At 43.0% G+C, this 12,500-nt stretch overlaps 1 protein-coding gene across 2 annotated transcripts in view; it reads right to left on the bottom strand.

The window, feature by feature from the left end:
• LOC139756355 (neural cell adhesion molecule L1-like) overlaps nt 1-12,500 on the bottom strand; it is an 82,856-nt gene that overhangs the window by 40,771 nt on the left and 29,585 nt on the right. Inside the window, exon 1 of one of the 2 annotated variants that reach the window (XM_071675721.1) lies at nt 4,644-5,183. The exons of the other annotated variant lie outside the window; for it this stretch is intronic. The gene's annotated coding sequence lies outside the window, so the exon portion shown is untranslated. Of the gene's footprint in view, nt 1-4,643; nt 5,184-12,500 lie in introns of those variants that run through there. 2 annotated transcript variants of the gene reach the window in all.

Raw genomic sequence — 12,500 nt, 5'->3', positions numbered from 1 at the left:
ATATTACACACCAATGAAGACATTTCTTCTGTTCTCCGCCACAGTCGTGACAGACAGACAGACAGACAGACAGGGAGACAGACAGACAGGGAGGGCTCTTACGAACCGAATAGAAGGACCATTAGAAAACGGGAGAAGGAAAATCCATGGCATCCCCTCCGACGAAATCTATTTAAGAGAAGGTTAAGAAATTCTTCTCTCTCTCTCTCTCTCTCTCTCTCTCTCTCTCTCTCTCTCTCTCTCTCCTAGACTAAAAATCACTTTTCCGGGCACATCCGACCTGCCCAAGTTGCCACGAAATTTCTGGGTTGGCGTCCGTGTTCAAACGATGTTAAGATTCGCGGAAAGGAAAGTTTTCAATAGAGTCGACCTGTTCCCACCGACATGTTGGGTTTATAATGTTATGATATACCAAGATTGGAGCACACTCACACACACACACACACACACACACACACACACACACACACACACACACATACACACACACACACGGACCTATGTGGTGTAGTGGTTAGCTTTACTAACATAGAGTCATAAGGGGGTCGAACCCGCATGGGTGGTAGTCAGCTCACACCTAACCCAGGTGTTGATCCCCCGCCCCCCCCCTCAGGACTGGTCAATGAATGAGCACTTTGTGTGTGTGTGTGTGTGTGTGTGTGTGTGTGTGTGTGTGTGTGTGTGTGTGCATATGTACAAGGTTACGAGATGAGGCAACACGAGTGTACAACTCTCTCCCCGTAAAACGCAAATAAAAATAACGATAATAATAATAATAATAATAATATAATAATAATAATAATAATAATAATAACAATAATAAATTACTATCACACATAGAGAGCACAGCGCCAGGGGGCTTGCATATGTCCACTGGGGAAGAGAGAAGAGTGGGGCGTGACCTAATCACAATCTTTTCAATTCTGATGACGTGAATAATGAAAGTTTCTCCTGTGACGTAGCGAGTGAACAACCACAGGACATAACATGGCAATTAAGTGGAAAACATTTTTTTTGTTCTAAAGTGATGTAAATATGCACTTTTTTTTTTAATTTACAGAGTAAAAGAGCGGTGGGCAAGTAGAATACACCGAAACAGGATGTGGTGAATGTTCACACAACATGCGGGTTGTATGATGGTGAAGAATGTTCAAGAGACGGCCGTGGGGGGGAGAGGGGAAAGGGGGGGCCCACGAGTGTAAAACTATACCCCCCCTCCTTCCTACAGTACAGCACAGATAGGCCATTTACATCAGCTGGGCCCAAACAACTGTCATGGGAACTTAATGTTCTTTGCCTTTTTCACTGTCAGGTATTTCAGTCTCTTCCCCCCCCCCAACCCACCATTCATCAACGGGGTGGGGAGCAAACTGCAAATTGCCGTGTGCATACGGGACAGACAACGTCTCTACACTCCCGTATATTCACGGGATAATACGATTTCTCTCTCTCTCTCTCTCTCTCTCTCTCTCTCTCTCTCTCTCTCTCTCTCTCTCTCTCTCTCTCTATCTATCTATCTCTCTCTCTCTCTATCTATCTATCTATCTATCTATCTATCTATCTATATATATATATATATATATATATATATATATATATATATATATATATATATATATATATATATATATATAAATAAAAATGTGTGTGTGTGTGTGTGTGTGTGTGTGTGTGTGTGTGTGTGTGTGTGTGTGTGTGTGTGTGTGTGAGTGCGTGCGTGTGTCACTGCTGACAACGCATTCGTAAAACTTTTGGCAGTGACGCAAGAAAGACGAGAGCTTGGTATCTGCTTCTCACACTGGAACTGCCATGATCACGCTGCTGCTGCTGCTGCCGGCCAGACTAAGCTTGTTAACGATACTTGTCTTCAAGCTTTGAATTTTGTATTTGTGGTTTTTATTGCCTGTAAAAAAAAAAATTTCTTTTCCTTGTTAACAGCGTTTATTTCAGCTATAGAAACCATTACTATAACTTCTTGTTTAACAGCGTCTATCCACCAGCTATAGGAGCCACAACTATATCAGTTCTTGTTTAGCAGCGTCTATATCCCAGCTATAAAACATTACTCTATCAGTTTTTGTCTACCGGCGTTCTATATCCCAGCTATAGGAGCCACAACTATATCAGTTCTTGTCTAGCAGCGTCTATATCCCAACTATAGAGGCTGTGACTATATCAGTTCTTGTCTGCCGGCGTCTATATCCCAGCTATAGAGGCTGTGACTATATCAGTTCTTGTCTGCCGGCGTCTATATCCCAGATATAGAAACATTACTGTATCAGTTCTTGTCTACCGGCGTCCTATATCCCAGCTATAGGAGCCACAACTATATCAGTTCTTGTCGAGCAGCGTCTATATCCCAGCTATAGAGGCTGTGACTATATCAGTTCTTGTCTGCCGGCGTCTATATCCCAGATATAGAAACATTACTATATCAGTTCTTGTCTACCGGCGTTCTATATCCCAGCTATAGGAGCCACAACTATATCACTTCTTGTCTACCGGCGTTCTATATCCCAGCTATAGGAGCCACAACTATATCAGTTCTTGTCTAGCAGCGTCTATATCCCAGCTATAGAGGCTGTGACTATATTAATCCTTTCCTCTCTCTCCTTCACAACTCCTGACAGCTGCTGTCGTATCTCCGTCATGGCGCTCCCAAGTCTTTTTGACTTCAGGTGAAGCAGCTGTAAGCTTTCTGCGTCTGCTGCTCACTAGCACAAGCTGCGCCGACTGCTGCAGCTTCAGCTGCTGCTGAAGCTGTCAGCGGTTCAGCTGCTTGCTTGGGAATGTCCTACACGGAGGCACGGAAGGAGGGTGTTGTGATGTACTTGCTATACAACGGTACCCGATACGGAGAGAGGCGACATGAACCTTACTTACGTTCCTCTCTCTCTCTCTCTCTCTCTCTCTCTCTCTCTCTCTCTCTCTCTCTCTCTCTCTCTCTCCTCTCCTTTTGAGTGTGTAGTAGTACACACCCGATGAACCAAATCGTGGCCTCGAGGTGAACCGAACACTTCTCTTAAATCTATCGAGGGGGTAGAAGAGAGGGGGAAAAAAATATAAAGTAATTAGCCAGCTCTTTTGTGGGACGATTTCATTTTTCTTCTTCTTAAATGCTGGTAGTAGACGTGGGGAATGATACGCGATGGGAGAAAGAGAACCAGTTAGCTGCGTTTAGGGAGAATCAGAATGAAGGTATTGAGCACAAGAGTGATATGCAAATTAGCCTTGTTCATAGGGAAAGGGTTTGGGGTTAATATGAATGGATTTTCTTCCTCTTGCGACGGTGCGAGCCTTTGAGGGCGACGGTGCGGGGCGTGCGCACGACGGTGGGGCTCGAGGACGAGGGTATGGTCCTTGAGCACGACGGTAGGGCAGTTGTACACGACGGTACGGCTCTTGAGCACGACGGTACGGCTCTTGAGCGCGACGGTACGGGTCTTGAGCACGACGGCGCGGCTCGAGGACGAGGGTATGGCTCTTGAGCACGACGGTACGGCTCTTGAGCACGACGATACGGCTCTTGAGCACGACGGTACGGGCATTGAGCACGACGGTACGGGCTCTTGAGCACGACGGTACGGGCATTGACCACGACGGTACGGCTCTTGCGCACGACGGTACGGCTCTTGAGCACGACGGTACGGGCATTGAGCACGACGGTACGGGCTCTTGAGCACGACGGTACGGCTCTTGAGCACGACGGTACAGGCTCTTGAGCACGACGGTACGGCTCTTAAGCACGACGGTACGGGCACTGACCACGACGGTACGGCTCTTGCGCACGACGGTACGGCTCTTGCGCACGACGGTACGGGCTCTTGAGCACGACGGTACAACCCATGGGCATGATTGGCCCGGTTTTTCAACCTTGCTCCTCCAGTTCAGGTGTAACATACCGTCGTGCTTCGGGGTCGTACCGTCGTGCCGAAGGCGTAAAACAAACACACTTGGATATATCAATAATTCAGTTAGGTTTCTAAGATGAAAGATAAGAAAAAAAAAATTCAAACACAAAATTTCGTATAATTGAACAAAAGCAAACCTGAAGGAAAATGAGTTTGGAACTATCAAAATCATATATATATATATATATATATATATATATATATATATATATATATATATATATATATATATATATATATATATTCCGGGATTCCTCATGCCTGTGATGAGTCAGCTTCGGCGAGGCTTGTATGATCGTCTGCCGATGAAACGAAAGACATTCTCGTCGAAGACAAACTCTCACTCCAAAGGAAGTCCATCATTTCCCTGCTACTGAAAGTAGTGCAGCCTGGATCTGCAGTATATATATATATATATATATATATATATATATATATATATATATATATATATATATATATATATATATATATATATATATAATCTTGTAGTTTATATCTTGCTACAGTGGAGTCTAATGCATTTTCTATATATAATGAACACAGCTCACCACAATGGTACTAAGGACCCCAAGAAAAAAAAAAGGGGAGGAAAAAAGGGCTATATGGCACCTGGGCTGTCGATGAACAATTTCTCTAATGATATCATAATGATCTCGTCCCTTAAGGGCCAGGCCTAACAGCCCATCAGGGTTGGGGAGGGGGGGGAGGGGAAGTGGCTCAGGTACTCACGGGGCAAGTGGCTGCTCCACTTCCTGACCACAAGTGAAGTGGATGCACTTGAACATGGTCACTTGAAGCGAGTAGAAGTAGCGCTCGCTTTTTACATCGTTACTTAGAACACTTATATAAGTATGTATCCTCGTTACTTGGTGCACTGGTCTACTAACATATTCTTTCTCCTTTGTACGATGTTTGCATCACACTGCTCCTTCAGTTCAGTAGGATGGGAGATGTATATATATATATTTACTCTCTCAGTTATCAATCGTACACTTTCGATCGGGCGTAAATCAAGATTTATATTCCAAGTTACGAATAATATTCCGTTAGGGGGGGAAGACAAGACTTAAGAGAGAAAAAAAAAAGTTATATAAACTTTGGAGTAAAACTTAAGGTATGACTTTATAGTGACGCCACAGTGGTAATTCAACACGAGCGAGTATAGGGTCTGGGGAGGTATACATATGTATACGTATCAGGTGGGGTGTCGAGGGTCGACGACGGTCGAGCGTGGGGAGCGGAGCGCCCGACTCTATACCTTCCCTCACGGCCGACACCGTGCTACTGAGAGCGAGCTCTCCGCTGTGAGTCGAGCTGTGACGCTGCTGGTGGTGGTGGCGATGAGAGGTGGTAGTAGTGGTGGTGGTGGTAGTGGTAATGGTCCATAGGTCGTTCGTACATGGAGGGGTTTTGATTGGCCCGTGATGGTGGGTTATGGACAGGTGACAGTTGAATTATGTTCCCTTAAAGACAGAGATGGGATGGTGAAGCAAAAGGCATCCCACCCCCCGCCATCATTCCCTCAGCAGACGGCAGGATGATCGCTAAGAAAGGACTCCAGTGTTGTATGTACAGGATATACCACATAGGAATACATGTACAGGATATACTGCCGAGGGAATTCATGTAGAGGGGATATAGGGGACATACTGCCGTGGGAATTCTACAGGAAAGTGCAACTAGGGATGTTATTATCCAACGCTGATGCTGATATAGGATTGTCTTAGGAGAAAAATGTATATTAAAAAGTTTTAAAATTTTTTCCCCCTCCACGATTTAAATGTCTATGATTATGAAACCATGATTTCACATGATTTTGTTTACTTTCATGCAGTTAAAAATTGCTTAGCATATTATAGGTCATTACTACTTAAAAACTTCGTCATTTATTTTTCACGTCTAATGAATGATAATCAAGTATATATGTAACATTCTTCTTCCCCGAACTGCATTACTTTGCATTCATTTGTGACAAAGTCCATTTTGCTATGTCCATCAGTCGTGTTTTCATTCCTTTGTATTGTTTGGCAGCCGTCCTTTTACCGGTCTTTATCTTATAAATTCATATTATCATCAAATTTTGAAATTCTGCTGGTGCGTCGTGTCTCCTTGGTCAGTGATTGAAACAATGAAAAGCAGGGGTACCGGGAATGATCCCTGTGGCACCCCACTTGTCACGTGAAGCCAGTGATGGTCGAGGTGGGTAGAGATGGTGATGGCGGCGGGTATATCATCCTACTCAACTGTGTATGAAGCAATGGGATGGAATCATGACCTGATATCATCACAAAGTAGACATCTAGCTGATAGCGACAGTAATAGTGATGGGTAGTGATAGTGATGATGATGGTAGTGATAGTGATGGGTACTGATAATGATGATGATGGTAGTGATAGTGATGGGTACTGATAGTGATGATGATGGTAGTGATAGTGATGATGATGGTAGTGATAGTGATGATGATGGTAGTGATAGTGATGATGATGGTAGTGATAGTGATGATGATGGTAGTGATAGTGATGATGATGGTAGTGATAGTGATGATGATGGTAGTGATAGTGATGATGATGGTAGTGATAGTGATGATGATGGTAGTGATAGTGATGATGATGGTAGTGATAGTGATGATGATGGTAGTGATAGTGATGATGATGGTAGTGATAGTGATGATGATGGTAGTGATAGTGATGATGATGGTAGTGATAGTGATGATGATGGTAGTGATAGTGATGATGATGGTAGTGATAGTGATGATGATGGTAGTGATAGTGATGATGATGGTAGTGATAGTGATGATGATGGTAGTGATAGTGATGATGATGGTAGTGATAGTGATGATGATGGTAGTGATAGTGATGATGATGGTAGTGATAGTGATGATGATGGTAGTGATAGTGATGATGATGGTAGTGATAGTGATGATGATGGTAGTGATAGTGATGATGATGGTAGTGATAGTGATGATGATGGTAGTGATAGTGATGATGATGGTAGTGATAGTGATGATGATGGTAGTGATAGTGATGATGATGGTAGTGATAGTGATGATGATGGTAGTGATAGTGATGATGATGGTAGTGATAGTGATGATGATGGTAGTGATAGTGATGATGATGGTAGTGATAGTGATGATGATGGTAGTGATAGTGATGATGATGGTAGTGATAGTGATGATGATGGTAGTGATAGTGATGATGATGGTAGTGATAGTGATGATGATGGTAGTGATAGTGATGATGATGGTAGTGATAGTGATGATGATGGTAGTGATAGTGATGATGATGGTAGTGATAGTGATGATGATGGTAGTGATAGTGATGATGATGGTAGTGATAGTGATGATGATGGTAGTGATAGTGATGATGATGGTAGTGATAGTGATGATGATGGTAGTGATAGTGATGATGATGGTAGTGATAGTGATGATGATGGTAGTGATAGTGATGATGATGGTAGTGATAGTGATGATGATGGTAGTGATAGTGATGATGATGGTAGTGATAGTGATGATGATGGTAGTGATAGTGATGATGATGGTAGTGATAGTGATGATGATGGTAGTGATAGTGATGATGATGGTAGTGATAGTGATGATGATGGTAGTGATAGTGATGATGATGGTAGTGATAGTGATGATGATGGTAGTGATAGTGATGATGATGGTAGTGATAGTGATGATGATGGTAGTGATAGTGATGATGATGGTAGTGATAGTGATGATGATGGTAGTGATAGTGATGATGATGGTAGTGATAGTGATGATGATGGTAGTGATAGTGATGATGATGGTAGTGATAGTGATGATGATGGTAGTGATAGTGATGATGATGGTAGTGATAGTGATGATGATGGTAGTGATAGTGATGATGATGGTAGTGATAGTGATGATGATGGTAGTGATAGTGATGATGATGGTAGTGATAGTGATGATGATGGTAGTGATAGTGATGATGATGGTAGTGATAGTGATGATGATGGTAGTGATAGTGATGATGATGGTAGTGATAGTGATGATGATGGTAGTGATAGTGATGATGATGGTAGTGATAGTGATGATGATGGTAGTGATAGTGATGATGATGGTAGTGATAGTGATGATGATGGTAGTGATAGTGATGATGATGGTAGTGATAGTGATGATGATGGTAGTGATAGTGATGATGATGGTAGTGATAGTGATGATGATGGTAGTGATAGTGATGATGATGGTAGTGATAGTGATGATGATGGTAGTGATAGTGATGATGATGGTAGTGATAGTGATGATGATGGTAGTGATAGTGATGATGATGGTAGTGATAGTGATGATGATGGTAGTGATAGTGATGATGATGGTAGTGATAGTGATGATGATGGTAGTGATAGTGATGATGATGGTAGTGATAGTGATGATGATGGTAGTGATAGTGATGATGATGGTAGTGATAGTGATGATGATGGTAGTGATAGTGATGATGATGGTAGTGATAGTGATGATGATGGTAGTGATAGTGATGATGATGGTAGTGATAGTGATGATGATGGTAGTGATAGTGATGATGATGGTAGTGATAGTGATGATGATGGTAGTGATAGTGATGATGATGGTAGTGATAGTGATGATGATGGTAGTGATAGTGATGATGATGGTAGTGATAGTGATGATGATGGTAGTGATAGTGATGATGATGGTAGTGATAGTGATGATGATGGTAGTGATAGTGATGATGATGGTAGTGATAGTGATGATGATGGTAGTGATAGTGATGATGATGGTAGTGATAGTGATGATGATGGTAGTGATAGTGATGATGATGGTAGTGATAGTGATGATGATGGTAGTGATAGTGATGATGATGGTAGTGATAGTGATGATGATGGTAGTGATAGTGATGATGATGGTAGTGATAGTGATGATGATGGTAGTGATAGTGATGATGATGGTAGTGATAGTGATGATGATGGTAGTGATAGTGATGATGATGGTAGTGATAGTGATGATGATGGTAGTGATAGTGATGATGATGGTAGTGATAGTGATGATGATGGTAGTGATAGTGATGATGATGGTAGTGATAGTGATGATGATGGTAGTGATAGTGATGATGATGGTAGTGATAGTGATGATGATGGTAGTGATAGTGATGATGATGGTAGTGATAGTGATGATGATGGTAGTGATAGTGATGATGATGGTAGTGATAGTGATGATGATGGTAGTGATAGTGATGATGATGGTAGTGATAGTGATGATGATGGTAGTGATAGTGATGATGATGGTAGTGATAGTGATGATGATGGTAGTGATAGTGATGATGATGGTAGTGATAGTGATGATGATGGTAGTGATAGTGATGATGATGGTAGTGATAGTGATGATGATGGTAGTGATAGTGATGATGATGGTAGTGATAGTGATGATGATGGTAGTGATAGTGATGATGATGGTAGTGATAGTGATGATGATGGTAGTGATAGTGATGATGATGGTAGTGATAGTGATGATGATGGTAGTGATAGTGATGATGATGGTAGTGATAGTGATGATGATGGTAGTGATAGTGATGATGATGGTAGTGATAGTGATGATGATGGTAGTGATAGTGATGATGATGGTTTTTCTCCCTCCTCTCCGCTCCGGCCGTTTTCTATTCTCTGCCGAGGGTCGCCCCCCTAACACTGTTAATGTTCAAATTTCGTGATGTAATTTTTACTTTTTCACCCTACTACCGTTTTCCCTAATGCTAGAAATGGTACACAGACACAGACACAGACACACACACAAACACACACACACAAACACATATTTTCTCTCATGCAGATTTGCCGTTTCCCGCGTCAGCGAGGTAGCGTCAAGAACAGATGACTGAACCGTAGAGCAAAAATTCCTCACATGCATCCTTTTCTGTTCCTTCTTTGGGAAAAAATAAAAGCGGAGGAGAGGATTTCCAGCCCCCCCACTCCCACTCCTGCTAGTCGCCTTCTACCACACGCAGGAAATACGTGGGAAGTGTTCTTTCTCCCCTATCCCCAAGGATTATATATATATATATATATATATATATATATATATATATATATATATATATATATATATATATATATATATATTATATATATATATATGAAAGGATCACAATTTTGCGCGTGATCAAGATATTCCTATGTGTCCACGGGGAAAATGAAACACGATAAGTTCCCAAGTGCACTTTCGTGTAATAATCGCATCATCAGGGGAGACACAAGAGAGAAATATAAGTCAGTTGATATACATCGAAGAGACGAAGCTAGGACGCCATTTGGTAAACATGTGATTGTCCAAAACATACATGTATGTTTTGGACAATCACATGTTTACCAAATGGCGTCTTAGCTTCGTCTCTTCGATGAATATCAACTGACTTATAGTTCTCTCTTGTGTATCCCCTGATGATGTGATTATTACACGAAAGTGCACTTGGGAACTTATCGTGTTTCATTTTCCCCGTGGACTCATAGGAATATATATATATATATATATATATATATATATATATATATATATATATACACACATACACAAACGCAAAAGGAGAGAGAGAGAGAGAGAGAGAGAGAGAGAGAGAGAGAGAGAGAGAGAGAGAGAGAGAGAGAGAGTACCCATTGAAGTGGTGGTTCATTACACCGCCGTCACAAACTCTCCCAATACCCAGGCGGGTAGTACCGGCAATATACCTCCCTGGTCGATGGCTGCCTACCACATTCTACCAGAGAGAGAGAGAGAGAGAGAGAGAGAGAGAGAGAGAGAGATATTCCCCTCCCTCCTCAATCTCCCTCGAGAGAGAGAGAGAGAGAGAGAGAGAGAGAGAGAGAGAGAGAGAGAGAGAGAGAGAGATATTCCCCTCCCTCCTCAATCTCCCTCGGGGGTCCAGAGGTACTGCATCTCCCCATCAACGGCTTTCAAAGGCCCCGGCCATATTCTCTCTCTCTCTCTCTCTCTCTCTCTCTCTCTCTCTCTCTCATCTCCTCAGGTGGAGTACTGCCTCTACGCTATCTATAGTCTTGCCCAGGGCCAAGACTCCCACCGCCCCACTCACCTACAAGGGGAAGCACACGTAGTCTAAGGTGAGTGGAACGGGAACTATTGCTCTAATGTTCGCCACATACCCGCCTGGGAATCGATCCTTGTCCTCCGGCTTGCGAGGCGAGAGAGAGAGAGAGAGAGAGAGAGAGAGAGAGAGAGAGAGAGAGAGAGAGAGAGAGAGAGAGAGAGAGAGAGAGAGAGAGCAAGCTAACCACTACGCCACGTTTTTCCTTCTCCACCCGTTTTCTGTTTTGAGCGACGCGGACCCACTTCGCTAAGCCACCATCGATTGGATAAGCTCCGACGGATTGATTATTCACCGAAATCCGTTGCCCCTTTGCCTGCAAACTCACAGGAATGTAATCATCTTAGGCGAGAGTTTGATTACATTGACTCTGAGCTGCCAGATGACATTTTTGGACCTCTTTAAACCGACGCTTTTCTAGTCCTCTTGCACCACTTCGTTTCCTTTCCTTATCCTTCAGATGAACGACATGCGAGTTCGTTCAAAGACGAGAAAACATGGAATGAAGTAGCATGAATATTGTACGAAGCTTAGGTAACAAAAGGTAGGACTGTTGCTCCTTTGACATATAGAAAACGGGGTGAGGCTTTGGCCCCTCCCTCACCCGCCGGCTTCCAGGCAAATCTCTCTCAGTTCCTAAGATCAAAACAGTGTTCTATTGTCTGGTCTTATAGTGTTCCTCCTGAGATTCGTCTTCTTTCTCTTTTTCTTACAGATGTCCCATTCGTGTTGCAGTTTGGAATGTCCCAAGCATTCTACAGATTGTGGGATGTCCCAGTCATTTTGCATGATCTGAAACGTCCCCATTGCTTTATACAGTTGGGACACAAGCGTACCAACAGGGTACACACACACCCACACACCAACGCCTCTCTTACACGAGCCAATTCACAAAGTTACTCTTATGTATCATTCCGTATCCAATCCTGTAATAATAAGGGTACAGAGTGGTGATCACCCTTCGCCTCGAGGTAACATCAGGGCAGTAAAAAGCTATGCCACCGGCATACGGTCACCTTTGACCGTAGGAGATGAGGTCGTGATTCACAGACGATGGCAAACCAAAACACGGCTCTATATACTCTGGAGGTCTACGTAGCCATAGGTTCAATTGGTGGACCACAGAGGGCACGTCTCTCTCTGATGTCCCCTTCGATTAGCCCAAGATCTTTTTCTTCGAGTTGGTAGAGGTGGTCGCATCTTCAACTTCTGCATGGAAATTACTTGTTATCTGGATCTGGAAAAAAACCATTTTATCTTCCAGTTGAGGTTTCTGTGGGTGGGTGGGTGTCGAGGAAAGGAAATAAGATCTTCTGGTGTTGTTATTGTTGGACCAGCTCCTCCTCGACCTGACCGAACCGTTCTGAGGTATGTGAAGCAACGGCTCGGCTTGGCGGATGTGAAGAGGATGGACTCTTAGTGGACGATATCTTTGTCTTCATCCAGAGGCATGGGTGACTCTCGTAACATGAACGTCATCCAGGCTTCAAGACAAGACCCATGAGGATACGGTCGGGTG

This window comes from Panulirus ornatus, chromosome 21 (assembly GCF_036320965.1).
Source record: "Panulirus ornatus isolate Po-2019 chromosome 21, ASM3632096v1, whole genome shotgun sequence".
Taxonomy (NCBI): Eukaryota; Metazoa; Arthropoda; class Malacostraca; order Decapoda; family Palinuridae; genus Panulirus; species Panulirus ornatus.
Note: the sequence above shows the minus strand (reverse complement) of the source record. Positions and strands in the feature narration are given on the sequence as shown.